This window comes from Anas platyrhynchos, chromosome W, assembly GCF_047663525.1.
Source record: "Anas platyrhynchos isolate ZD024472 breed Pekin duck chromosome W, IASCAAS_PekinDuck_T2T, whole genome shotgun sequence".
NCBI lineage: Eukaryota > Metazoa > Chordata > Aves > Anseriformes > Anatidae > Anas > Anas platyrhynchos.
In genome coordinates, this window is record NC_092620.1 from 102,638 (window position 1) to 126,447 (window position 23,810).

General features: G+C 48.9%; 1 pseudogene; it reads right to left on the reverse strand.

Annotated features, from left to right (window-relative positions):
* Positions 1–22,557: 22,557 nt before the first annotated feature.
* LOC140000578 (olfactory receptor 6E1-like) lies at positions 22,558–23,541 on the reverse strand (annotated as a pseudogene).
* Between the last annotated feature and the right edge of the window lie 269 nt (positions 23,542–23,810).

Sequence of the window (23,810 nt, forward strand, 5' to 3'; positions counted from 1 at the left end):
TGCCAAGGGTGCTGTGGGGAGAAGCTGCGGGTGGAAGGAGCCCCCCGGCAGGACAGGATCCTGCTGCTGGCTGGAGGCTGCTGCCTGGGGCAGCCTGCTCACGGCACCACAGGCACTTCAGAGTAGACTCCATGAGAGAAAAATCAGAGCAAGGTATTCTTGAAGAGAAGCATTGTGTGCTTTGATATTTCTCCTCTTGCTTTGCTGGGTGGCCTTGGGAAATGGGAATTTATTTCTACATTACTATGAAGGCACTGAGACCCCAGTTCTTGTTACCTCTTTTTACAATAGAAAAACTCCCAGTAAACACAGGGAGTTGTCCCTGAAAATCGTCCTGGGACAGCAGGTGTCTGCAGGCAGAGCTGAGCAAACAGTGGGTGGGATGGGGTCTGTTAGCAATGGCAGGGAGGAGATGTGGGGACAGGGAAGGAGCTGCCAGCAGGGACAGCTCCAGGCAGCAGAGACCTGGGCAGGGAGCGAGAGGGAGCTGCTGCCTGAAACTCCAAGGGAGGGGGGGATTCAGGCACTCCCTGCCAGGCCTACAGTGCAAGCACCTTCTCTGCAGCAACCCCCTGCTCTCCTCTGCCACCCAACACAGCCTCTGCCCTCAGGGGCTTTAGGGCATGAGCCACCTCCTCTTCAACTGGACCTCCAGAGAAGGAGAGGAGCCTGTGTCCTGCAAGGTGATACATAACGATGAGGCTAAGAGTACCTGCCCTGCAGTGTCAATTCCATAGCTTAAATGCAAGCTCAGAGAACGGTGATTTCTGTGAGAGAAGCAGGGGAGTTTGTTCAGAGAAGTTTCAGTAACTCATCTCTGTGGTTTTTGTTTTGTTTTGTTTTGTTTTGTCCCAGAGACAGCAAATGTCCAACAGCAGCTTCCCCACAGAGTTCCTCCTCCTGCCATTCGCAGACACATGCGAGCTGCAGCTCCTGTACTTTGGGCTCTTCCTGGGCATCTACCTGGCTGCCCTCCTGGGCAACAGCCTCATCCTCACAGCCGTAGCCTGCAACCGCCACCTCCACACCCCCATGTACTTCTTCCTCCTCAACCTCGCCCTCATCGACATGGGCTCCATCTCCACCACTGTCCCCAAAGCCATGGCCAACTACTTCTGGGACATCAGGATCATTTCCTATGCAAGTTGTGTCACACAGGTCTTTTTCTTCGTTGCCTTTGTCACAGCAGAGTTTTCTCTTCTCATCATCATGGCCTATGACCGCTACATTGCCATCTGCAAACCCCTGCATTACAGGACAATAATGGACAGCAGAACTTGTGTCAACATGGCAGCAGCTGTCTGGGGCAGTGGCTTTCTCAATGCTGTCCTGCAAACTGCCAATACCTTTTCCCTCCCATTCTGCCAAGGCAATGCCCTGGACCAGTTCTTCTGTGAAATTCCCCAGATCCTCAAGCTCACCTGCTCAGACACCTACCTAAGAGAAGTTCAGCTTCTTGTGGTATGTGCCTGTTTATTTTTTGTGTGTTTTGTTTTCCTTGTGCTATCCTATGTACAGATCTTCAGGTCAGTGCTGAGGATCCCCTCGCAGCAGGGCAGGCACAAAGCCTTTTCCACGTGTCTCCCTCACCTGGCTGTTGTCTCCCTGTTTCTTACTACTGTCACATTTGCCTACCTGAAGCCTCCCTCCATCTTTTCCTCATCCCTAAATCTTTTGTTGGCAGTTCTGTACTCGGTGGTGCCTCCAGCAGTGAACCCCCTCATCTACAGCATGAGGAACCAGGAAATGAAGGATGCAGTTTGGAAAATGATGATGTGGATTTTTTTTCAGTACTCATAAAAATCCCTTCACTCTCCAGTAATGAACCCCATTACATCCCCTTCCAGGACTGTGTTTTGGTTGTTCTTATTCTTATTCTTCTTATTGTTATCATCATCGTCATCATCGTCATTATCATCACTATGAGTTCTTGTGCACCTTGCATTCGTACATGTGTTTGCATTTCTCCTATCCCGCCTTCCACTCCACCCCCCGCTATAAATGAATGAACCTATTCTGTCTCATATGGAGGCTGTATAAATGTGCATCTAACACTGTGAGTCAGTGAAGACTCTCTCATGACATCTCTGTAATAAAACAGAATTACCCCAGTGCAATGCCTGAAGTCTGGGCTTTCCTTCCCACACCACTGACAAGAATAGGCCCGAAGGATTGTTCCCCACAAGGATCTGTTCCTGTTTTAGTTCTGGAGATAATGGCTCATTTTTGCATTGTGACCTGTCAGAGACCAAGGGCTAGATTTAAGACTCACCCATGGGTGTCTGCTGACAGCAGAGGCAGCAAATGGTCACTGCATTACATAGCCAGGGCTGTTCCCACATGTGACCCGTAGGTGATGAACTTGAGGAGGGGAATCTGGAGCTGCCTGCAGAGACCAAAGTACCTCCAGGGACAGCAGAGCCTGTGACTGCAGCCCTTCAGAAAGTGAGAGATCTCCCACTGTGAGCTCAGCCACAGGGATAGAACTAAAGCCAGGTATTCACTGGGAACCTGTGACTCTGCAGTCACAGAGAAGAGAGTGAGCACCCAGCAGGCAGAGAGGAGGGAAGCTGGTCAGTGATTCATTTCCCCCTTCACAGAGTACCTCTGTCTGGTCCAGCCTAGTGATCCAGACCTGGCTGAGTCTGCTTCCCACCCTGACCAGCATGGCCATGCAGATTCATCCCACAGCATCACAGCCCATTTGCGCTGCATAGCAGCACCAACAGCTTGGCAAACACTTGTGGGGAGCATGGGAATGGCCATTCCCCACTGCCCAAAGGGAGATGATCTTTGAAATTTGACCATCTCCATCGTTCTGCTGACATCAGTGTCTATACTGGGGAAACAGCCATCAAGACAGTAGATCAGCACTGGATCATGGGCACACAGATTTTCAAAACCCAGTTGCAGAAAGCACTGACTAACCTGATCTACCTGTAGAGCTATCACTACTCAGAGAAAATGATGGTAATGGACACCTCCAGAGGTCCCTTCTGACTCAGGAAGAAGGTGTTGGACTCTACTGTCAGAATGGGTGACAATCCTGTGTTTTAATCATCAACCAATGTAACAGAAGATTCCAAGAGAATCTGCAACAATAGAAACAGTGACTTAAAGGTTTGAGAATGGCAAGGTTCTTTAGGTCACTAACAGAAAGGCAAAGTGACGTGCTTAGCAAATTAGGGAAAGGCTGTGGATGTGGTCAACCTTGATTTCAATAAGGCTTTTGACACTGTTTCCCACAGCATTCTTATGAAGGAACAAGCTACACTTGGCTTGAACTGGCATATGCTTCTCTGGGTTAAAAACTGGCTGGATAGCCAGGCCCAAGGAGTCATGGTGAATGGAGTTAAATCTAGTTGGAGGCCAGTCACTAGTGGAGTCCCCCAGGGCTGAGTATTACTGCAAGTTCTCTTTAGTATCTTTATTGAAGATCTGGATGAGGGGATCAAGTGGACCCTCATTAAGTTTGAAGGTGACACCACGTTAGGTGCATGTGTTAATCTGCTCGAGGGTAGGAAGGCTCTGCAGGAGGATCTGGATAGGCTGCACCGATGGGCTGAGGCCAACTGTATGACGTTCAACAAGGCCAAGTGCCGGATCCTGCACCTGGAGCACAACAACCCCAAGCAGTGCTACAGGCTGGGAGATGAGTGGTTGGAAAGCTGCCTGGTAGAGAAGGACCTGGGAGTATTGGTGGATAGTCAGCTGAATATGAGCCAGCAGTGTGCTCAGGTGGCCAAGAAAGCCATCAACATCCTGTCTTGTATAAGAAGCAGTGTGGCCAGCAGGGCTAGGGAAATGATTGAACCCCTGTACTCGGCTCTGGTGAGGCTGCACCTCGAGTACTGTGTTCAGTTTTGGGCCCCTCGCTACAAGAAGGACATTGAGGTGCTCAAGCGAGTCCAGAGAAGGGCAATGAAGCTGAACTAAGCTTCAACTAAGGAAAGCAGGTGGGAGCTGGTGCAAAGGGGTTCTAACATCCAGCTGCAGACTTCAATGCAGAAGTGTGGTGTAAGGAAAAATGATGCAAATGCCAGGTGGCCAATGAGAGAAATGTTAGGGTTGGGGTGCTGAGGAGCAAGGTTGCCCATGCACTGTCAGACCTCAAGTGTCTGCTTTTCCTCCCTATGGATGTCTCCATAGGAGAAGCCCTGGATTAATATCAATTGAAGAAAGATGCTCAAAACTGAAATGCAACAAAATTCATCCTTTAAAATTAGAAGAGGTATTTATTAGGTGCTTTTTGAAATCTTCCTCCTTAACTACACCATGAAAGCTCTCCAATTAGCTGTTCAAGTCTTGAGGATATGAATAACACTATGGAAGACATATGGTTCCCTAGGTGTTTCTTCTTTTTAATGAGTTCCATTGTGGATTTTGGTGCCTAGTCTGTGAACATCAGGTACTGAGAGGAGAATGATGCAATTGCTTGAGAAAGTAAAGTCAGAAGGAGAAGTTGAAGTGACTTGGAGTATTAATGGGCCCCACTGAGGGCTGTTACCAAGAGATTCTCCTCAGGGACTTGTTAGGGCAGATAATTGGAGGCCATGATTACAGATAGGCAAAGCACTGTGCTGAGAAAAGTCTGGGTTTGTTGTGCTGAAGTAAAAGGGCCAGGCCCTGACTCCAGCCACTAGAAGGGAATTTCCTGCTTTCCAATGTCTGGCTCTGGCCTCCTGCTAGGGGTTTGTGGGGTGTGGTGGGCAGTGTGATGCCATAAGAAGAACAATGGTATGACACCTCCCTGCCTCTGCACAGGGTCTCAAGAAAGCAATGAGCCCCCTTGCAATGACTATATTTCATCTCCTTAGAAGCTCTATCCAAGGGGACAAAAAAGTCAGGGCTGCTGGGGCCTTCCCTTCTTGACAGCACCCACCTCTTTGTCCTCTCCAGACTTTCCTATGCTGCCCCACACTTTGCCCTATTTCCTGGAAACCTGCAGACACCCATCTCTGTTCCCCACCTTGCTCCTGGCATTTCCGTGGTTTCACCGATGTCTCATCAACCCTCACCAGCTGTTCCTTCAAACACAAAGCTGATCAAAGTGTCTGATCAAAGACATTCTTTGGGTGACCTCTAGCACCACAGCACAACCCTTTGAGGGACATTTCTTCCTCTTCATGGCCAGTGCCAACCTTCCAAGGTGCATTTTCTGGCAGGTTTTTCTCTCCTACTCTTTCTTGCTACCAAAGAAAGTTCCATCTGGGTGGAAACCAGTCCTGAAGTAGGCTTCCCTACCCATTGGCCTTCTTCAGCCTGTCAGCCAACCAGACACAAGTCACCTCACCAGCATCTTCCAAGCCAGGGGCCTGCTACTGGCCTTGCAGCTTCTTGTGTAGACACAGCCAAGCCTTGTGCCTGCTGCTGTCCAGTCATGGACTCAAGTAGAAGGGACAGGACAACCCATATCTGCGCCTTCTTTCTGACTGGGTCCTCCTGGGTATGTAGGCAGAGGGGATCCCACAGTCAGCATGCCAACCAGGTACCTTCTTCTGGTCTACCAGGACCACTGGCAGATGTCAGCTGAAAAGTACAGATCCCAGGTAGGAGTGTGAGCTGTCAACTACTTCAGACGGAAATGACCTCACAGTCCCTTTCACAGGCCAATTCCTCCTGCTGGTTCGGGAGATCCTGAGGCAGAGCTGAGCTCATCAGAGCATTCCCACCCATCTCCTCCTTGTGGCCTAGAAGCTGGTCAAATCCATGGCCGCTCACATTCATTTTGAATGCCATGTGACTGCACAGCAATCTCACAGTTCCTGCTATGCCCCAAGGGAACAAGAACCTAAAGTTAAGGGTTAGGAAAAGGGTTAAAGGTGAGAAGGTTAATGCACAGGAAGACAGGCTTTGGATGATAGTTGTTCATGTATGGCATTAGAGACTGTGGCAAACCTTGCTGGTTGAGAGATCAAGCAGCTGTTTAGTGGGAGGGTTTGGTGTTCTGCTTGTGGTGTCAGGTCTGTGGTTAGGGTATGGGCAAGCTCTTTCCTTGAGGGTTTTTTTTAGGTCTGCAAGAAGACCAGGGTTAGATTGAGCATTTTAATGCTATAGTGAAGTGCAGGGATCAGGGTGAGCAATAGAGGAAAGGTAATTGAAAGAGGTTATGGACTAATATTGGCTTCAAGGGATATTGTGGTAAAAAATTAGAGTGGTGGATTTCTGTCAGGGTGTGGAGTGGCATTTAGATTTAGGTATTAATGTAACAAGTTAAAATAGGGTAATGGCCTCACATGGCTGCTTTAAGTCAGCTTTATGGTAGGATCAACATTTCCTGAATATTCTTACCTCTTCAAAATAGTTAGCTTCTGCTGTCCAAGCTCCTCTTTCCTCCCCCAAATCTCACATCTCTCCTGGCCAGGCTCCTCCTGCCTTCCTAGTAAAGAAGTTTTTCCAATATCCAACCTAAATCTCCACTGGCGCAACTTTAGCCTATTCCCCCTTGTTCTATAAAAGGGCACGTGGGAGAATAGACCAATGTCCACCTTTCTACAGCCTCCTTTCAGGTACCTATAGAGAGAGATATGGTCGCCCCTGAGCCTCTTCTTCTCCAGACTGAACAAGCCCAGCTCCCTCAGCCGCTCCTCGTAGGACTTGTTCTCCAGGCCCCTCACCAGCTTCATCGCCCTTCTCTGGACTCGCTTGAGCACCTCAATGTCCTTCTTGTAGGAAAGGGCCCTAAAGTGAACACAGTACTCGAGGTGCGGCCTCACCAGAGCCGAATACAGGGGGACGATCACCTCCCTAGCCCTGCTGGCCACACAGCTTCTGATACCAGCCAGGATGCTGTTGGCCTTCCTGGCCACCTGAGCACACTGCTGGCTCATATTCAGCCGAATGTCCACCAATACTCCCAGGTCCTTCTTTGCCTGGCAGCTTTCCAACCACTCATCTCCCAGCCTGTAGTGCTGCTTGGGGTTATTGCGCCCCAGGTGCAGGACCCAGCACTTGGCCTTGTTGAACGTCATACAGTTGGCCTCAGCCCATTGGTGCAGCCTATCCAGATCCTCCTGCAGAGCCTTCCTACCCTCGAGCAGATTAACACACGCACCTAACTTGGTGTCATCTGCAAACTTACTGAGGGTTCACTCAATCCCCTCATCCAAATCATTGATAAAGATACTAAAGAGAACTGGCCCTAGTCCTGAGCCCTGGGGGACTCCACTAGTGACCGGCCTCCAACTGCTGGTCACTAGCAGAGTCCTCCATTCACCACAACTCTTTGGGCCCGGCTACCCAGTCAGTTTTTAATCCAATGAAGTATACACTAGTCTAAGCCATGAGCAGCCAGTTTCTTGAGGAGAATGCTGTGGGAAACAATGTCAAAAGCCTTGCTGAAGTCAAGGTAGACCACATCCACAGCATTTCTGTCATCCACTAAGTGTGTCACTTTGTTATAGAAGAAGATCACGTGCGTCAAGCAGGATCTGCCTTTCATAAACCCATGCTGACTGGGCCTGATCGCCTGGTTGTCCTCCAAGTGCCGCGTGATGACTCTCAAGATAACCTGTTCCATGAGCTTCCCTGGTATTGAAGTCAAACTAACAGGCCCATCTTTTCCTGAGTCCACACTCCAACCCTCATTGTAGATGGGCATCACATTTGCTAGTCGCCAGTTGACTGGCACCTCCCCTGATAGCCAGGACTGTTAATAAACGATAGAAAGCGTCTTGGTCAGCTCTTCCACCAGTTCTCTCAGTACCCTCGGGTGGATTCCATCTGACCCCACTGACTTGTGTACATCCAAGTGTCGTAGCAGGTCTCCAACCATGTCCTCATGGATTATGATTACCCCATTCTGCTCCTCATCCCTTCCACCAGATCAGGGGGATGGGTATCTAGAGAACAACTGGTCTTGCTGCTAAAGTCTGAAGCAAAGAAGGCATTAAGCACCTCAGGCTTTTCCTCATCTCTTGTCACTAAGTTTCCTCCCGTATCCGGTAAAGGATGGAGATACTCCTTAGTCCTCCTTTTTGTGTTTCTGTGTTTATAAAAACATTTTCTGTTATCTTTAACAGCAGTAGCCAGAGTGAGCTCCAGATGAGCTTTGGTCTTTCTAATTTTGTCTCTGCACAGCCTCATGACATCTTTATAGCCCTACTGAGAGGCCTGCCCTCTTTTCCAAAGGTCCTAAACCCTCTTTTTCTTCCTAAGCTCTAGCCTCAATTCTCTGTTCAGCCAGGCCAGTCTTCTTCCATGCTGGCTCATCTTTGGGCGTGTGGGGACAGTCTGCTCCTGAGCCATTAAGATTTCCTTCTTGAAGAGTGCTCAGCCTTCCTGGACTCCTCTGCTCTTCAGGACTGTCTCTCAAAGGATTCTGCCAAGAAAAAGGACTTAAATTTCTACATGGAAACAAAATATTTTCAAAAGATGAATGGAGTTGGAACAATTCTCTAAGAATGGCTGAACTTCAAGCCATGTCTGGACAGACAATACAAATTGGTTGCCATATAACTAACCGGTCCACTTATAATCGGCCGACTGAAAATAAGACAGTTTCCAAAATAACTGAAACAATTTTACTTTCACCAAACCTATAATTGTGTACTGTCTTTGGGGTTACAGAGGCACAGAAATATTTGAATTCCTGGTTAATACAGAAACATCATCGATTACAAAGGATAAGAAGCCTCTGCCTCCGCAGATACTTGAAAATAAACCGACTCAGCCCCCCATTGGTCTAACTATCTCCATCTTCAATACAGGCCCTTACATAATTCAACATCAAATTCTCTTTAACCCTAGTTGGTCCCTAAAAAGGGTAGAGCTAGTGCTGCACATTACCACCTTTCTGAGAACTGCCTACACCGGCTGGTTAGCATGGTTACATGGACGTTCTCTAAAACAATCTCAGCGCGTGCCACGGGATGCAACTGGGTTATTACACTCACTGTGTAACCTTGAGGAGCAGGAATTACAAACAGCAGAGAGGCCTCAAAACACAGCATTATCATGCACTCTAACTCCACAGTCTAGCCCTTTCTTCCCTGAGTCAGAAGGGACCTCTGGAGGTGTTCACTACCATCATCTTACTGAGCAGTGGTAGGTTCACAGGTAGATCAGGTTAGTCAGTGCTTTCTGCAGCTGGGTATTGAAATGTCTGAGCCCATGACCCAGTGCTGATCCACAGTAGCTGTTCCACCATTACAGACACTGACGCCTGCAGGAGGATGGAGCTGGTCAAATTTCAAAGATTAGCTCCCCTTGGGTAGTGGGGAATGGCCATCCCCACACTCCCCACATGTGGTCCCCAAGCTGTTTGTACTGCTATGCAGAACAAACAGGCTGTACAGAGGTACTTCAGACAAAGCTACTTCACGAAGGGGGAATTGAATCACTCCCCACCTTCCCTTCCCTCTGCCTGCTGGGTGCCTACTCTCTTCCCTGAGATTGCGGAGTCACAGGTTCCCTGAAATACCTGGCTTTAGTTCTTTCCCTGTGGCTGAGCTCACGGTGGGAGATCTCTCACTTTCAGAGGGGCTGCAGTCACTGCCCACACCAGGCTCACATGTCCTTGGAGGTACCCTGGGCGCTGCATGCAGCTCCAGATTCCCCTTCTGAAGGACTTCATCTATGGCTCAGATGTAGGAACAGCCCTGGCTATGTAATGCAGTGACCATTTGCTGCCTCTGCTGTCAGCAGATACCCATGGGTGAGTCTTAAATCTAGCCCTTGGTCTCTGACAGGTCACAATGCAAAAATGAGCCATTCCCTCCTGAACTGAAGCAAGAACAGATCCTTGTGGGGAGCAATTCTTTGGGCCTATTCTTGACACATTTTTGGGGGGAAGGAAGTCCCAGCCTTCAGGCATTGCACTGGAGTAATTCCGTTTTATTACTGAGATGTCATGAGAGAGTCTTCACTGACTCACAGTGTTAGATGCACATCTATATGGCCTGCTAATGGGACAGAACAAGCTTGTTCATTCACAGCAGTGGGGGGAATCCAAATATTTATGTACAAATGCAAGGAACAGAAGCAGTAATAATGACCCATTCCACTAAAAGAAATAATAATTAATAATAATAGTAATGAGTACAAAGACAACACAAGCTTGGAAGGGGATGCACTTGTATTCATTATTGGAGAGTGAAGGGATCTTTATAAGTACTGGAAAACATTCCCCAAATCTGTCTCCTAACTGCACACTTGAGCTCCTTGTTTTGCATGCTGTAGATGAGGGGGTTCAGAGCTGGGGGCACCATGGAGTACAAAACTGCCAGCAAAAGGTTGAGGAATGGAGAAGAGATGGAGGGGGGCTTCAGGTAGGCAAATATGCCAGTGCTGATGAACAGGGAGACCACAGCCAGGTGAGGAATGCATGTGGAAAAGGCTTTGTGCCGGCCCTGCTGTGAGGGGATCCTCAGCACAGCCCTGAAGATTGGCACATAGGACAGCACAAGGAAAACAAAACACCCAAATGCTAAAACAACACTAACCACAAGAAGCCCAGCTTCTCTTAGGTACGCATCTGAGCAGGAGAGCTTGAGGATCTGGGGAAGTTCACAGAAGAACTGGTCCAGGAGATTTCCCTGGCAGAGGGGCAGTGAAAATGTATTGGCCGTGTGCAGCACAGCATAGAGAAAAGTACTGCCCCAGACAGCTGCTATCATATTGACACAAGTTCTGCTGTCCATTATTGTCCCGTAGTGCAGGGGTTTGCAGATGGCAATGTAGCGGTCATAGGCCATGATGGTGAGAAGATAAAACTCTGCTGCAACAAAGAGAATATAGAAAAAGACTTGGGTAGCACAGGCTGCATAGGAAATGGTCGTGGTATCCCACAGGGAATTGGCCATGGCTTTGGGAACAGTGGTGGTAATAGTGCCCAAGTCAATGAGAGAGAGGTTGAAGAGGAAGAAGTACATGGGGGTGTGGAGGTGGTGGTCGCAGGCTATGGCTGTGAGGATGAGGCTGTTGCCCAGGAGGGCAGCCAGGTAGATGCCCAGGAAGAGTCCGAAGTGCAGGAGCTGCAGCTCACGTGTGTCTGCGAAAGGCAGGAGGAGGAACTCTGTGGGGAAGCTGCTGTTGGACATTTACTGTCCTCTCAGGGCAGGGTTGGCTATCCATGGAAGAAAAAAAGAGGGATAAGTTAGAGAGATGTCTCAGCAAAATTCACACCTTCTCCCACAGAAATTACCTTTCCATGAGTTGAATGATGAATGAGTCAGCTCATCTCCAGCCCTCCCAACTGGATGACAGTGTGTCTGACAGTTTAAAATGAAACTTGGGTACCTTGTTCCAAAAAAGATTCCCTCAGGGCAGGGCCCAGCATTCCATGTCAGAACAGAAGCTTACACCCACCTGCACCCCTGACAAAGAGATTAAGAGACCCCCACACAGGTGGAGAAATAAGAAACAATACCCCAATACTCCAACCTGCTGACACGGAGAAAGGGAGATGGGCATGCAGGGAAGCCTTCACATTACTAAGCTTGCATGCCACCTTTGGAAGTGACATTGCAGGGCAGGTACTCTTAGTCTCATCATTGTGTATCACCTCTCAAGACACAGGCTTCTCTCTTCTTCTGGAGGTCCAGCTGAGGAAGAGGTGGCTCATACCCTAAAACCCCTGAGGGCAGATGCTGTGCTGGGTGGCAGAGGAGAGCAGGGGGTTGCTGCAGAGAAGGGGCCTGCACTGCAGGCCTGGCAGGGGGTGTCTGAATCCTCCCTCCCTTGGTGTTTCAGGCAGCAGCTCCTTTTTCCATCCCTGCCCAGGTCTCTACTTCCTTGAGCTGTCCCTGATGGCAGCTGCTTCTCTCTCCCAATTTCTCCTCCCTGCCATGGTTCACAGACAACATTCCATCCACTGAATTCTCAACTCTGTCTTGCAGACACCACCTGTCCCTGTATAATTTTCAGGAATATCTCCATGTGTTCAGTGGTTATGGATTTGCTCATACTGATCAAGGGCTAAGAAGAACTGGGCTCTCAGGGTCTTCATCAAAATGTAGAAATAAATTCCCATCTCCCACTGCCACCCAGGAAAGCAAGAGGAGAGAAGTCGGAATGCAAACACCTTCCCTTCAAGAATTCCTTGCTCTGATCTTCCTCCTGAAGAGTCTCCGCCAAAATGCCCTCGGGGTGCTCTGGAGCCTGACTCATAGAGCAGCCTCTGGACAGGAGGAGAGTCCTGCTGAGTTATGAGGTTCCTCATAGACCTACAGATCTTTCAGTGTAATGATCTTGGAGCTTGTTTTACTAATACAAACCTGAGAACTTCATTATCATTCCCCTGACTTCCTTTCAGGGAAGAAAACCTAAAGCATAGACTCCAGAGAGTGTTTTCCCTTCAGGTAGTCCCTGCCTTGGTTTTCACTGTCAAGAATATCCCCAAAGATGCAGTGGGGGTGCTGTGGAGCTGTGAGCAGCCTGCCCCAGGCAGCAGCATCTGGCAACGCTCTGCCCTGTCCTGCCAGGGGACCCCTTCCAGCCACAGCTTCTCCCCGCAGCTCCCCGCAGCTCCCCAGGCAGGCTGAGTGCTGAGCCTGGCAGGCGGCAGAGGCCCTGTCCCAGCACACAGCCCCTGGGGCACAGCAGGGACCCTGCTCTGCACCACAGTCCTGGACACCCCTGCCTGCACCCTGGTTACACAGCCTGCAGCTGGTCCTGTGAGAAGGAAACCTCATCTCTGACAGCTTTGGAAGGTAATCTCTGCTTGTCATTCTTCTCTACAGTAGAGGAAGTAGAGAGTCCTCCTGAAAGGTCCCATAGGATGTGGGATTTGCCAGCAAATCTGGAGATGGCACCAGGAACAACAGCTGTGTTGCCCTGCAACCAGAGACTTACCCTGTTCAGGGCTGTGAAGATTTCTCCTGCAGTGAGCTCTCAGCATCCCGCCTCCACACTGCCTTTAACATCTCCCTCCCTTCTCTCAGCTGACCTTGTCCACTGCAGGCAGTGCCCCCAGCCCTGCTGTGCTGTGCAGAGGAGCTGCTCCTGGGCAGAGCTGTCTCTCTGCCTTGCTGCCCGCTTGCCAGGAGCTCCCCTTGGGCCCAGGAGCCCGGCCCAGCTCAGCAGCATAGCTCCAGCCCTAGGCTTTGCTGTCTCTTTACTTCTTGTCTCCCTTGAGATGTCCCTGGCGCTCCAGGGCTGACACCTCCTGCAAAGCAACAGTCACCTCTGCAGAACATACTTTGAAGTCAACTGAAATAATTAAGTCATCTGAAATAATTACCAAATATCCCTTTGAAACAGCAGAGAGAAGCTGAGTTCAGAATTATGGTTATTCCTAACAGAGTTTTACTGTCACTGAGAGGTGCAAACGTTCCCTCTGAAAAACTCTGTTCATGGCCAATAACAAATAGGACACACAGGCGGGGATGGGGAGGGGTTAGGTACTCTTGTGCATTGCATTCATCCATCTGAGGCATCTCATTCTGAGCTGGAAACCCTTTGATCCATGTGATAATCCTTTTGTGAGATGCACCCATCACACTATCCACAAACCCACGGGAGCTTGTTCAGTTGGTTCAGTTCAGTGTGGCCTCTATGTGAGTGAGTAGCTGGAGTGCATGGAGCTCTGCCTGGGGATGAGTGAGGATCTGACAGTGAGCTGATGGGTCAGGAGTAAAGGGAGGGTAGGGACAGGGGGCATTATAGTGGGAGTCTGCTGCAGGCTACCTGATCAGGAAGACCAGCAGATGAGGCCCTCTGTAAACACATAGAAGCAGCCTCACATTCAAAAGCCCTGGTCCTCAGAAGGGACTTCAACCGCCCTGGTATCTGCTGGAGGGACAGCACAGCAGGGCATAGTCAATCCAGGAAGGCCCTGTTATGCATTAATGATACCTTCCTACTTCCATTAATAGTGGAGAGAAGTGCTATGCTGGACCTCGTAATAAGCAACAAGGAGGGGCAGGTGGGGAATGTGACTCCGTGTCACAGCCCATCTTCTGAAGAATGAGCATGAAGCTACTGCACAGCCTCTCTGTATGATGGGTACAATTCGCCAAGGGCACACAGCACAGTGCCTCTTGTTTCCTCCAGCCTACCCTCTCCAATTCTCATGCCTGGAGAGAAAGAGCAGGGGACAGGCTGAGGTGAGAACAGGTTTTGTCTCAGTGGTTACTGGCTCGGTCACTTGGTCACTGAAGAAGGTGAGGAGGAAGGACTCTACAACTACCTGAAAGGAAATTGTGAGGTGCTGAGAGTCAGCCTCTTCGTGCAGATAACCAGCAGTAGGACAAGGGGGAATTGCCTCAAGTTGCACCAGGGAGGTTCAGGTTGGAAATGAGGAGCAATGTTTTTCCCAAAAAGAGTGGTCAGGCATGGGAATGGCTTGCCAGGGAGGTGTTGGAGTCACCATCCCTGGGGGTATTTAACAAAAGCTTGGACATAATAATTAAGGCCATAGTTTAGTGGGTGATATTGGTGATAGAAGAATGGTTGGCTTAGAATATGTTGGAGATTTTTTCCAACCTTAACGATTCTATGATTGTAAGCAGAAGAATCCCTCCCAGTGACCTTGTCTCAGGGGCAGATGGCCATGGGTGTCAACATAAATGCTGAATGCTGGCCTTGGAGTTTAGTCCCACATGGACAAAGCTACAAATTCCCTTCTCAAATCTCAGGCCATCCAAAAACAGGAACCTCCCCAGAAGTGGGGGGCTCTCTTTGAAGAATCCTCCAGGTTCCCCATAGTGCACTCAACCAACAGAGAGCAGATTGCCAGCTGGGTTACTGTAACTATACCAACCTGAGATGGGGAGAATGAAAGTGGGTGTGCAAAGGGTCTGTGAGAAATGAAGAGGGTTTTGATCAAAAACCCTGTCCTAATTGTCTATGTCTTTTCCAACACAGATAGCCAACCCTGCCCTGAGAGGACAGTAAATGTCCAACAGCAGCTTCCCCGCAGAATTCCTCCTCCTGCCATTCGCAGACACACGTGAGCTGCAGCTCCTGTACTTCGGACTCTTCCTGGGCATCTACCTGGCTGCCCTCCTGGGCAACAGCCTCATCCTCACAGCCATAGCCTGCGACCACCACCTCCACACCCCCATGTACTTCTTCCTCTTCAACCTCTCTCTCATTGACTTGGGCACTATTACCACCACTGTTCCCAAAGCCATGGCCAATTCCCTGTGGGATACCACGACCATTTCCTATGCAGCCTGTGCTACCCAAGTCTTTTTCTATATTCTCTTTGTTGCAGCAGAGTTTTATCTTCTCACCATCATGGCCTATGACCGCTACATTGCCATCTGCAAACCCCTGCACTACAGGACAATAATGGACAGCAGAACTTGTGCCAACATGATAGCAGCTGTCTGGGGCAGTACTTTTCTCTATGCTGTGCTGCACACAGCCAATACATTTTCACTGCCCCTCTGCCAGGGAAATCTCCTGGACCAGTTCTTCTGTGAACTTCCCCAGATCCTCAAGCTCTCCTGCTCAGATGCGTACCTAAGAGAAGCTGGGCTTCTTGTGGTTAGTGTTGTTTTAGGATTTGTGTGTTTTGTTTTCCTTGTGCTGTCCTATGTGCCAATCTTCAGGGCTGTGCTGAGGATCCCCTCACAGCAGGGCCGGCACAAAGCCTTTTCCACATGCATTCCTCACCTGGCTGTGGTCTCCCTGTTCATCAGCACTGGCATATTTGCCTACCTGAAGCCCCCCTCCATCTCTTCTCCATTCCTCAACCTTTTGCTGGCAGTTTTGTACTCCATGGTGCCCCCAGCTCTGAACCCCCTCATCTACAGCATGCAAAACAAGGAGCTCAAGTGTGCAGTTAGGAGACAGATTTGGGGAATGTTTTCCAGTACTTATAAAGATCCCTTCACTCTTCAATAATGAATACAAGTGCATCCCCTTCCAAGCTTGTGTTGTCTTTGTACTCATTACTATTATTATTAATTATTATTTCTTTTAGTGGAATGGGTCATTATTACTGCTTCTGTTCCTTGCATTTGTACATAAATATTTGGATTCCCCCCACTGCTGTGAATGAACAAGCTTGTTCTGTCCCATTAGCAGGCCATATAGATGTGCATCTAACACTGTGAGTCAGTGAAGACTCTCTCATGACATCTCAGTAATAAAATGGAATTACCCCAGTGCAATGCGTGAAGCCTGGGACTTCCTTTCCCCAAAAAACTTGTCAAGAATAGGCCCAAAGAATTGCTCCCCACAAGGATCTGTTCTTGCTTCAGTTCAGGAGGGAATGGCTCATTTTTGCATTGTGACCTGTCAGAGATCAAGGACTAGATTTAAGACTCACCCATGGGTATCTGCTGACAGCAGAGGCAGCGAATGGTCACTGCATTACATAGCCAGGGCCATTCCCTCATGTGATCCATAGGTGATGTCCTTCAGAAGGGGAATCTGGAGCTGCCTGCAGAGCCCAGGATACCTCCAGGGACATGAGAGTCTGGTGTGGGCAGTGACTGCAGCCCCTCTGAAAGTGAGAGATCTCCCACTGTGAGCTCAGCCACAGGGAAAGAACTAAAGCCAGGTACTTCAGGGAACCCGTGACTCCGCGATCTCAGGGAAGAGAGTGGGCACCCAGCAGGCAGAGGGAAGGGAAGGTGGGGAGTGATTCAATTCCCCCTTCGTGAAGTAGCTTTGTCTGAAGTACCTCTGTACAGCCTGTTTGTTCTGCATAGCAGTACCAACAGCTTGGGGACCACATGTGGGGAGTGTGGGGACTGCCATTCCCCACTGCCCAAGGGGCGCTAATCTTTGAAATTTGACCAGCTCCATCCTTCTGCTGGCATCAGTGTCTATACTGGGGGAACAGTTACTGTGGATCAAGACTGGGTCATGGGCCCAGAGATTTCAATACCCAGCTGCAGAAAGCACTGACTATCCTGATCTACCATAAAGCTATAACTGCTCAGAGAAGATGATGGTAGTGAACACCTCCAGAGGTCCCTTCTGACTCAGGGAAGAAAGGGATAGACTGTGGAGTTAGAGTGCATGATAATGCTGTGTTTTGAGGCCTCGCTGCTGATTGTAATCCCTGCTCCTCAAGGTTACACAGTGAGTGGTGTCATTCTCAAAATGAGTCTCTGCCCTTGGGAACCTCGAGTACAACTGGTGCAATGATACTACAGAAAAGTTCTCAGAGACATTGCAAGACATTCCAGAATGACTGAATCACAAATTGGTTGGAGTTGGAAAAAGTCTGTGGGACACCAGGACCATCTCCTACTCAGCATGTGTTGCCCAGGTCTTTTTCTTTCTGTTCATGATTGGAGGAGAGTATTGTCTTCTCACCCTCATGGCCTATGACCGCTATGTTACCATCTGCAAGCCCCTGCACTATGGGAGGCTCCTGGGCAGCAGAGCTTGTGCCCAGATCGCAGCAGCTGCCTGGGGCAGTGGTTTTCTCTATGCCATGGTGGACACTGCCAGTACATTTTCCCTCCCCTTCTGCCAAGGCAATGCCTTGGACCAGTTCTTCTGTGAAATCCCCCAGATCCTCAAGCTCTCCTGCTCAGATGTCTACCTCAGGGCTTGTTCTGATTAGTCTCTCTTTAGTTTCAGGGTGTTTTATTTTTATTCTTTTCTCCTGCGTGCAGATCGTCAGGTCAGTGCTGAGGATACCATCCAAGCAGGGACAGCACAAAGCTTTTTCCACGTGCTTCCCTCATCTGGCTGTGGTCTCCATCTTTTCCAGCACTGCCATATTTGCCTACCTGAAGCCCCCTTCCATCTCTTCCCCATCCCTGAACCTGGTGGTGACAGTGCTGTACTCAGTGGTGCCTCCAGCAGTGAACCCCATCATTTACAGCATTAGGAACCAGGAGCTCAAGGATGCACTGAAGAAGTTGAGTCAATCAGTAGTCTTTCAGCAGCAGTAAGCTGCTCATGTCTTTTCGCAAGGCATTTCCATTTCATCTCAGGAAACTGCTGGTCTTTGTGCTTTTTTTCTGTGATAATCTTGTTTTTCTTCCTTCACTCCACTTCTGCAGAGTGGCCTAAACCCACTCTTTTTTACCCAGAGACCCTTGTATCTGTATCTATTGTTAACGTATAGCTGGCTACCCCGTCACGTCTGTTTAAAAAAAAGGGTATTTCCACAGTGCTGGTGCCTGGACGTTGGGTTCTTCTTCCAATGTTGTGGTCAGGAACAGGATGAAGAAATTGTTTTATTATCAGGTGGAGGTCATTGCTCTATGAAATTGCTTTCCATGGCTCTATGTCCAGGTGGAGGCCAGTGAGGAGTAGTGTCCGTCAGGGTCTGTCTTGGGACCAGCACTGTTTCCTATTATTATCAGAAGACGTAGACAGTGAGATCAAGTGCACCCTGAGCAACTTTTCCAATGACACCAATCTGAGTGGTGCTGTTGATACTGGAAGCACTCAGTATCTTCTTTGCATTAGTCTTCTTCAGGGTGGTGATCAGAAGAGCAGAGTCTGGCTGGAGGCCTGTGACTAGCTGTGTTCCCCAGGGGTCGGTGCTGGGTCTGGTCTTGTTCAACATCTTCATCGATGACCTTGATGAGGGAATAGTGTCTGCCCTCAGCAAGTATGCCAGTGAAACAAAGCTGGGAGGAGTGGCTGACACGCCAGAAGGCTGTGCTGCCATTCAGCAAGACATGGACTGGCTGGAGAGATGGGCAGGAAGAAACCAAATGAGATTTAATAAGAGCAAGTGTAGAGTCCTGCACCAGGGAAGGAACAACCCGAAGTATCAGTACAGGCTGGGGGATAACCTGCTGGAGAGGAGTTCTGAGGAGAAGGACCTGGGGGTCCTGGTGGACGACAGGTTGACCATGAGCCTGCACTGTGCCCTTGTGGCCAAGAGGGCTAATGGGATCCTGGTGTGCATTAAAAAAAGCTCTAGGCCTGAAAGATGTCAATTGATGTCAATTAATATCAATTAAAATGAAACAAAAAACTGAAAGGTTAAAATCTAAGAAAATGTGTCCATGCACTTTTCAGCTTCTATAATTCTTTGGGGGTTTGTTTTCTTTTGGTTTAATACAATAGTCATTGAGGAGAGTCTGAGTCTATTAGCATTTTGTTTGTTCATTTGTTTCTTTCTTGTTAAAGGTCAGTGTTTCCCAGAACTGGGGTTCTATGTAGAAGACAATTGTCTTCAGCTACAGGATCACAGACACCTGGGGAACTCCAAGCCTGCCAGCCTGACTTCGGTGCCAGGAAAGGTGAGGGAAGAGGCCATCTTGAAGGCAATCACACAGCATATGCGGGACAACCAGGGGATCAGGCCCAGTCAACATGGGTTCATGAAAGGCATGAATCTGCCTGACCAACCTCATTTCCTACTATGAACGAGTGACCCACCTGGTGGATGAGGGAAAGGCTGTTGACATAGTTTATCTACACTTCAGTAAGGCCTTTAACACAGTCTCCCACAGCATTCTCCTGGAGAAGCTGGCAGCACAATGGCTTGGACAGGTACACTCTTCGCTGGGTTAAAAACTGGCTGGACAGATGGGCCCAGAGTGTGATGGTGAATGGAGTGAAATCCAGCTGGTGACCCGTCACCGGTGGTGTTCCCCAGGGGTCGGTGTTGGGGCCCATCTTCTGATATCTTTACTGATGATTTGGATGAAGGAATTGAGTGCACCCTCAGGAACTTTGTAGATGACACCAAGTTGGGGAGAAGTGTCGATCTGCCAGAGAGTATGAAGGCCCCTCAGAATGACCTGGACAGGATGGATCAATGGGCAGAGGCCAATGGGATGAGGTTCAACTTGGCTAAGTGAATCCTCATGTAACACTACAGGCTTGTGACAGAGTGTCTGGAAAGCTGTGCAGAGGAAAAAGTTCTGGGGGTGTTTGTTGATGCTCACCTGACCATGAGCCAGCAGTCTGCCCAGGTGGCCAAGAAGGCCAATGGCATCCTGCCTTGTGTCAGGAATAGCGCAGCCAGCAGGACCAGGGAGGTGATCATCCCCCTGTACTCGGCTCTGCTGAGGCTGCACCTTGAGTACTGTGTTCAGTTTGGGGCCCCTCACTACAAGAAGGACATTGAGGCCCTGCAACATATCCAGAGAAGGGCTACAAAGCTGGTGAAGGGTCTGGAACAAATTCTAATGAGGAGCAGCTGAGGGCACTGGGGTTGTTTTGTCTGCAGAAGAGGAGGCTCAGGGGAGACCTTATTGCTCTCTCCAGCTACCAAAAGGAAGTTGTGGGGAGTTGGGGGTCAGCCTCTTCTTGCAGATAACTACTGATAGGATTAGAGGGAATGGCCTCAGGTTGCTCCATTAGTTTTAGTTTGGAAATTAGAAGACATTTCTTCTCAGAAAGAGTAGTCAGGCATTGGAATGGGTTGGCTAGGGAAGTGGTGGTGTCACCGTCCCTGGGGGGTTTTTAAGGAGAGTTTGGACCTGGCACTTAGGGACATGATTTAGTGGGTGACATTGGTAGTAGGGGCATGGTTGGACCAGATGACCTTGGAGGTCTCTCCCACCCTAATGATTCTATGATTCTATTTTGCCCAGTTGCAGTATGAGTTTCAGGGAGTTAGAAACTTGCTCAATCTCCCAGAACTGTCATGAACTCCTTTACAGTATTTATCTTTCTATGGTCTGTTTTTCTAAGACTTTTCTTGTGCAGATAGCCCTAATGGAAAGTAGATCCCCTTAGATGCAGCACGGTCATGGCAGGCATTTCTTCTGCACTATGGGCCTGTGTCTTGGTTGTGGAGAAACTTTCGCAAGAGGTCCACCAACTCAAAGAGCATATACCTTCCTCCCTCTATGTGTACGAACCAGTACCTCAGCTGTTAGGAGTAAGCATGCCTCTGCACAAGAAAGGGGTATGGTGGGTCCACACAACATACCACTCTGTGGTTTTACCCACGTGACCATGAAGGAGACATGAGAAAATGGGATGGGAAATCTACCTCAACCCTAGAGGCATAGGTATGTAAGTTACAAGGAAAAACAATTGCAAAAGGGAGGATGGAGGGAGGGGGGGAGAATGGCTCTTCCAGGAAAATTGCTGCTCCAATTTCCATGAATATTCCGACCAGAACTAAAGGTGCTCTGCCTCCAATCGGGTGGAGGGACAACTGAGTTTATTGGACTGTGTAGGTTCAATGGCCTGACACATCAGACCAACAGAAGTTTAAGGCTCTTGTGGACACCAGCGCACAATGTACTGTAATGCCATCCAGCTATAAAGGGGTAGAACTCATTTTTATTTCTGGATTGACAGGGAAATCCTGACAGTTAACTGTATTGGAGGCTGAAGCAGAGTTACATTAAGATGATGACATTAAACAGCTGTTTACCTTGTCCAGTCTCTTGGAGAATCCTTCTGTTGTGGGGTTGCTGAGGGTCAAAGAGCAGCAGATGCTGATCATTACTCCAGTGGTGCACAGGGAGCAATATTGCACTAGCTGAGACTCCCTGATTCAAATTCATATGTTAGTTTATTGACTGGAGAAACAAGAAGTGATCAGCAAGACTTGCTCACCCTTTAATAGTCCCATATGGCTAGTGTGAATTCTTGACAAAAAGTGGAGACTAACAGTGGACTATTGTGGCCTGAATGAAATCATGCCACTACTGAGTGCTGCAGTGCTGGACGTGGTAGAACTCCAATATGAACTAGAATCAAAGCCAGACAAGAGGCATGACACAACTGATATCACGAATGTGTTTTTCTCAATCCCTTTAGCAGCAGAGTGCAGTCCACAATGACACAGGACACAGGTGAATGCAGGCAGGCACACTCAGCATTCACACAACCACAAACAGCAGAAGCATTATCCTGATTGCCTCTCTGGCTGAGCAAGACGGAGGCCCATTATAGGGAAATGTAAAGTGCTTGTGTGCGCAATTGCATGTGCATGTGTGCAAGGTAGATCCTTCCAGCAGCTGGGATCAGATACTCAGCCTGCCCGGGACAAGTTCCTGGCTCCCAGTCTGCCCAGCTGAAGCCATTTGGACCTATGAGCTCCCGTAGGTGCAGCCCCACTGTAGCTGCTGACACACACCACCCCAATCTCACACACACTCCCAAAGACACAGGCACACACACATTAAGTCCACACACTCCCATCTCTCCTGTTGCTGACTACAATGACACATGGGCCCTCTGATGCCCTGGTTCTAGTCCAGCTGCTGCACTTACCCCTATGTACAACCATCAAGTGACCTACAGCCCTTGGCAGCAATCCCATTAGTCCAAATGGTGATGCGGAGAGCTGCTGCCAGTGATGCATTTGGATGGGTTTCTGCCTGGACAGTGGGGTGACAGCCCTCCCAAGGCAGTCCTGGAAGGAGCTGGGGCAAGATCTTGGTTCCACAGGAGCCAGTGACTTGGGTTCCCACCTACCATTGTGCTTTGTGTTCTTCCAGGCTCATGGAGATACGCCTTTGATGAGCTGAGGGCTCTCCTGTGATGGGCCTGGAAGCAGTCAGAGCAGGGCATGAATTGAATTATTCATCCTGACATCATTTCCTTGGGTCTTCGTTTTGTGTACAGATGTGCTTCTTATCATACAGCCTAACGCAATCCAGCAAGAACATAAACCTCTGGAGGCATCTGCATGTGGAGGTCACATATATATGATGGTGGTATTACATAAGATACGACAGCAGAGAATTCAAATTGCTTTTCAGAAATGCATCATGATTATGGGAATAGCTGTGCTGTTGCACGGGCCGTGGCTTCCTTCAAGGCCAGCATCACGGCCTTGTTTCTAAGACTGTAGATGAATGGGTTTAAGAATGGGTACAGGACAGTGTTCAGCAAAGCTACAACGCTGTTGGTCTCCAAAGAAACATGTCCTGAGGAGGGTGCGTAGAGAGCAATGCAGCTTCCATAGGCAATGGCCAAGGTGGTGAGATGGGAAGAGCATGTAGCAAAAGCTTTTCTCCTCGCAGAGGCTGCTGGCATTTGTAGAATACAGAAGAAGATGCTTGTGTAAGATGCCAGAGTTAGACACAAGGAAGACAGCATGATAAACAATATGAAAACCGATTCTGTTTTCCAAAGCAGGGTGACATCAGAGCAAGACAGTTGGAATAAAGGGGTGTTGTCACAAAAAAAGTGCTGGATCTTGTTCAAACCACAGAAAGTGAGCTTGGAGAGCAGCACCAAGTGGTAACTCAAGAATGTGAAGCCCATGACCCAAACAGCAGCAACCAGCTGGATGCAGAGCTGATGCTTCATGATGTCAGCATAGCGCAAAGGCTGGCAGATGGCAACATAACGGTCAAAGGACATGACAACAAGGAGAACAAACTCTGCAATACCCAGGGCAAAATAGAAGGAGGACTGGGCAAAGCAGCCGCTTACTGAGATTGTTTTCCTGCCAAAGCTCAGAATCACTAACAGTTTGATGCTTGTGGAGGACGTAAACCAGATTTCCAGGAATGCCAGATTGCCAATGAAAAAGTACATGGGGGTTTGCAGGCCGTTATCCACACACACCAGGAAAATGATGGCTGCATTCCCCATCACCGTTGTCAGGTACATGAGTAGAAGGACCATGCAGAAAAATAGCTGTAGCCTTTGATCAAGCCCTGAGAAGCCTGTGAGGATGAATTCAGAAATGACAGTTCCATTGCCTACTCCCATGCCCAATTTCCATTCATCCTGCTAAGGCAGGAACATGACAAAACCAAGTAAAATAATTTCATGGTCTGGATGCAAGGTTATCTCCTTCCTTCTCTCTTTCCTTGCTTGCAGGCTTCCTATACAACAGAGAGAGAAGAAGATTCTGTTGGACCTTCCTTAAATCTGCCTTTTCCATTTCACATATCATGCAGAGTCAACAGGGAATTTCTTGTCTTCTTTCCAACCTTGTCCATCAGCCACAAATTATTCTTTCTCAAGAGCACAGGACTAATAAGGGGTTGTTAGCGATTGCACCCTGTTCCTGG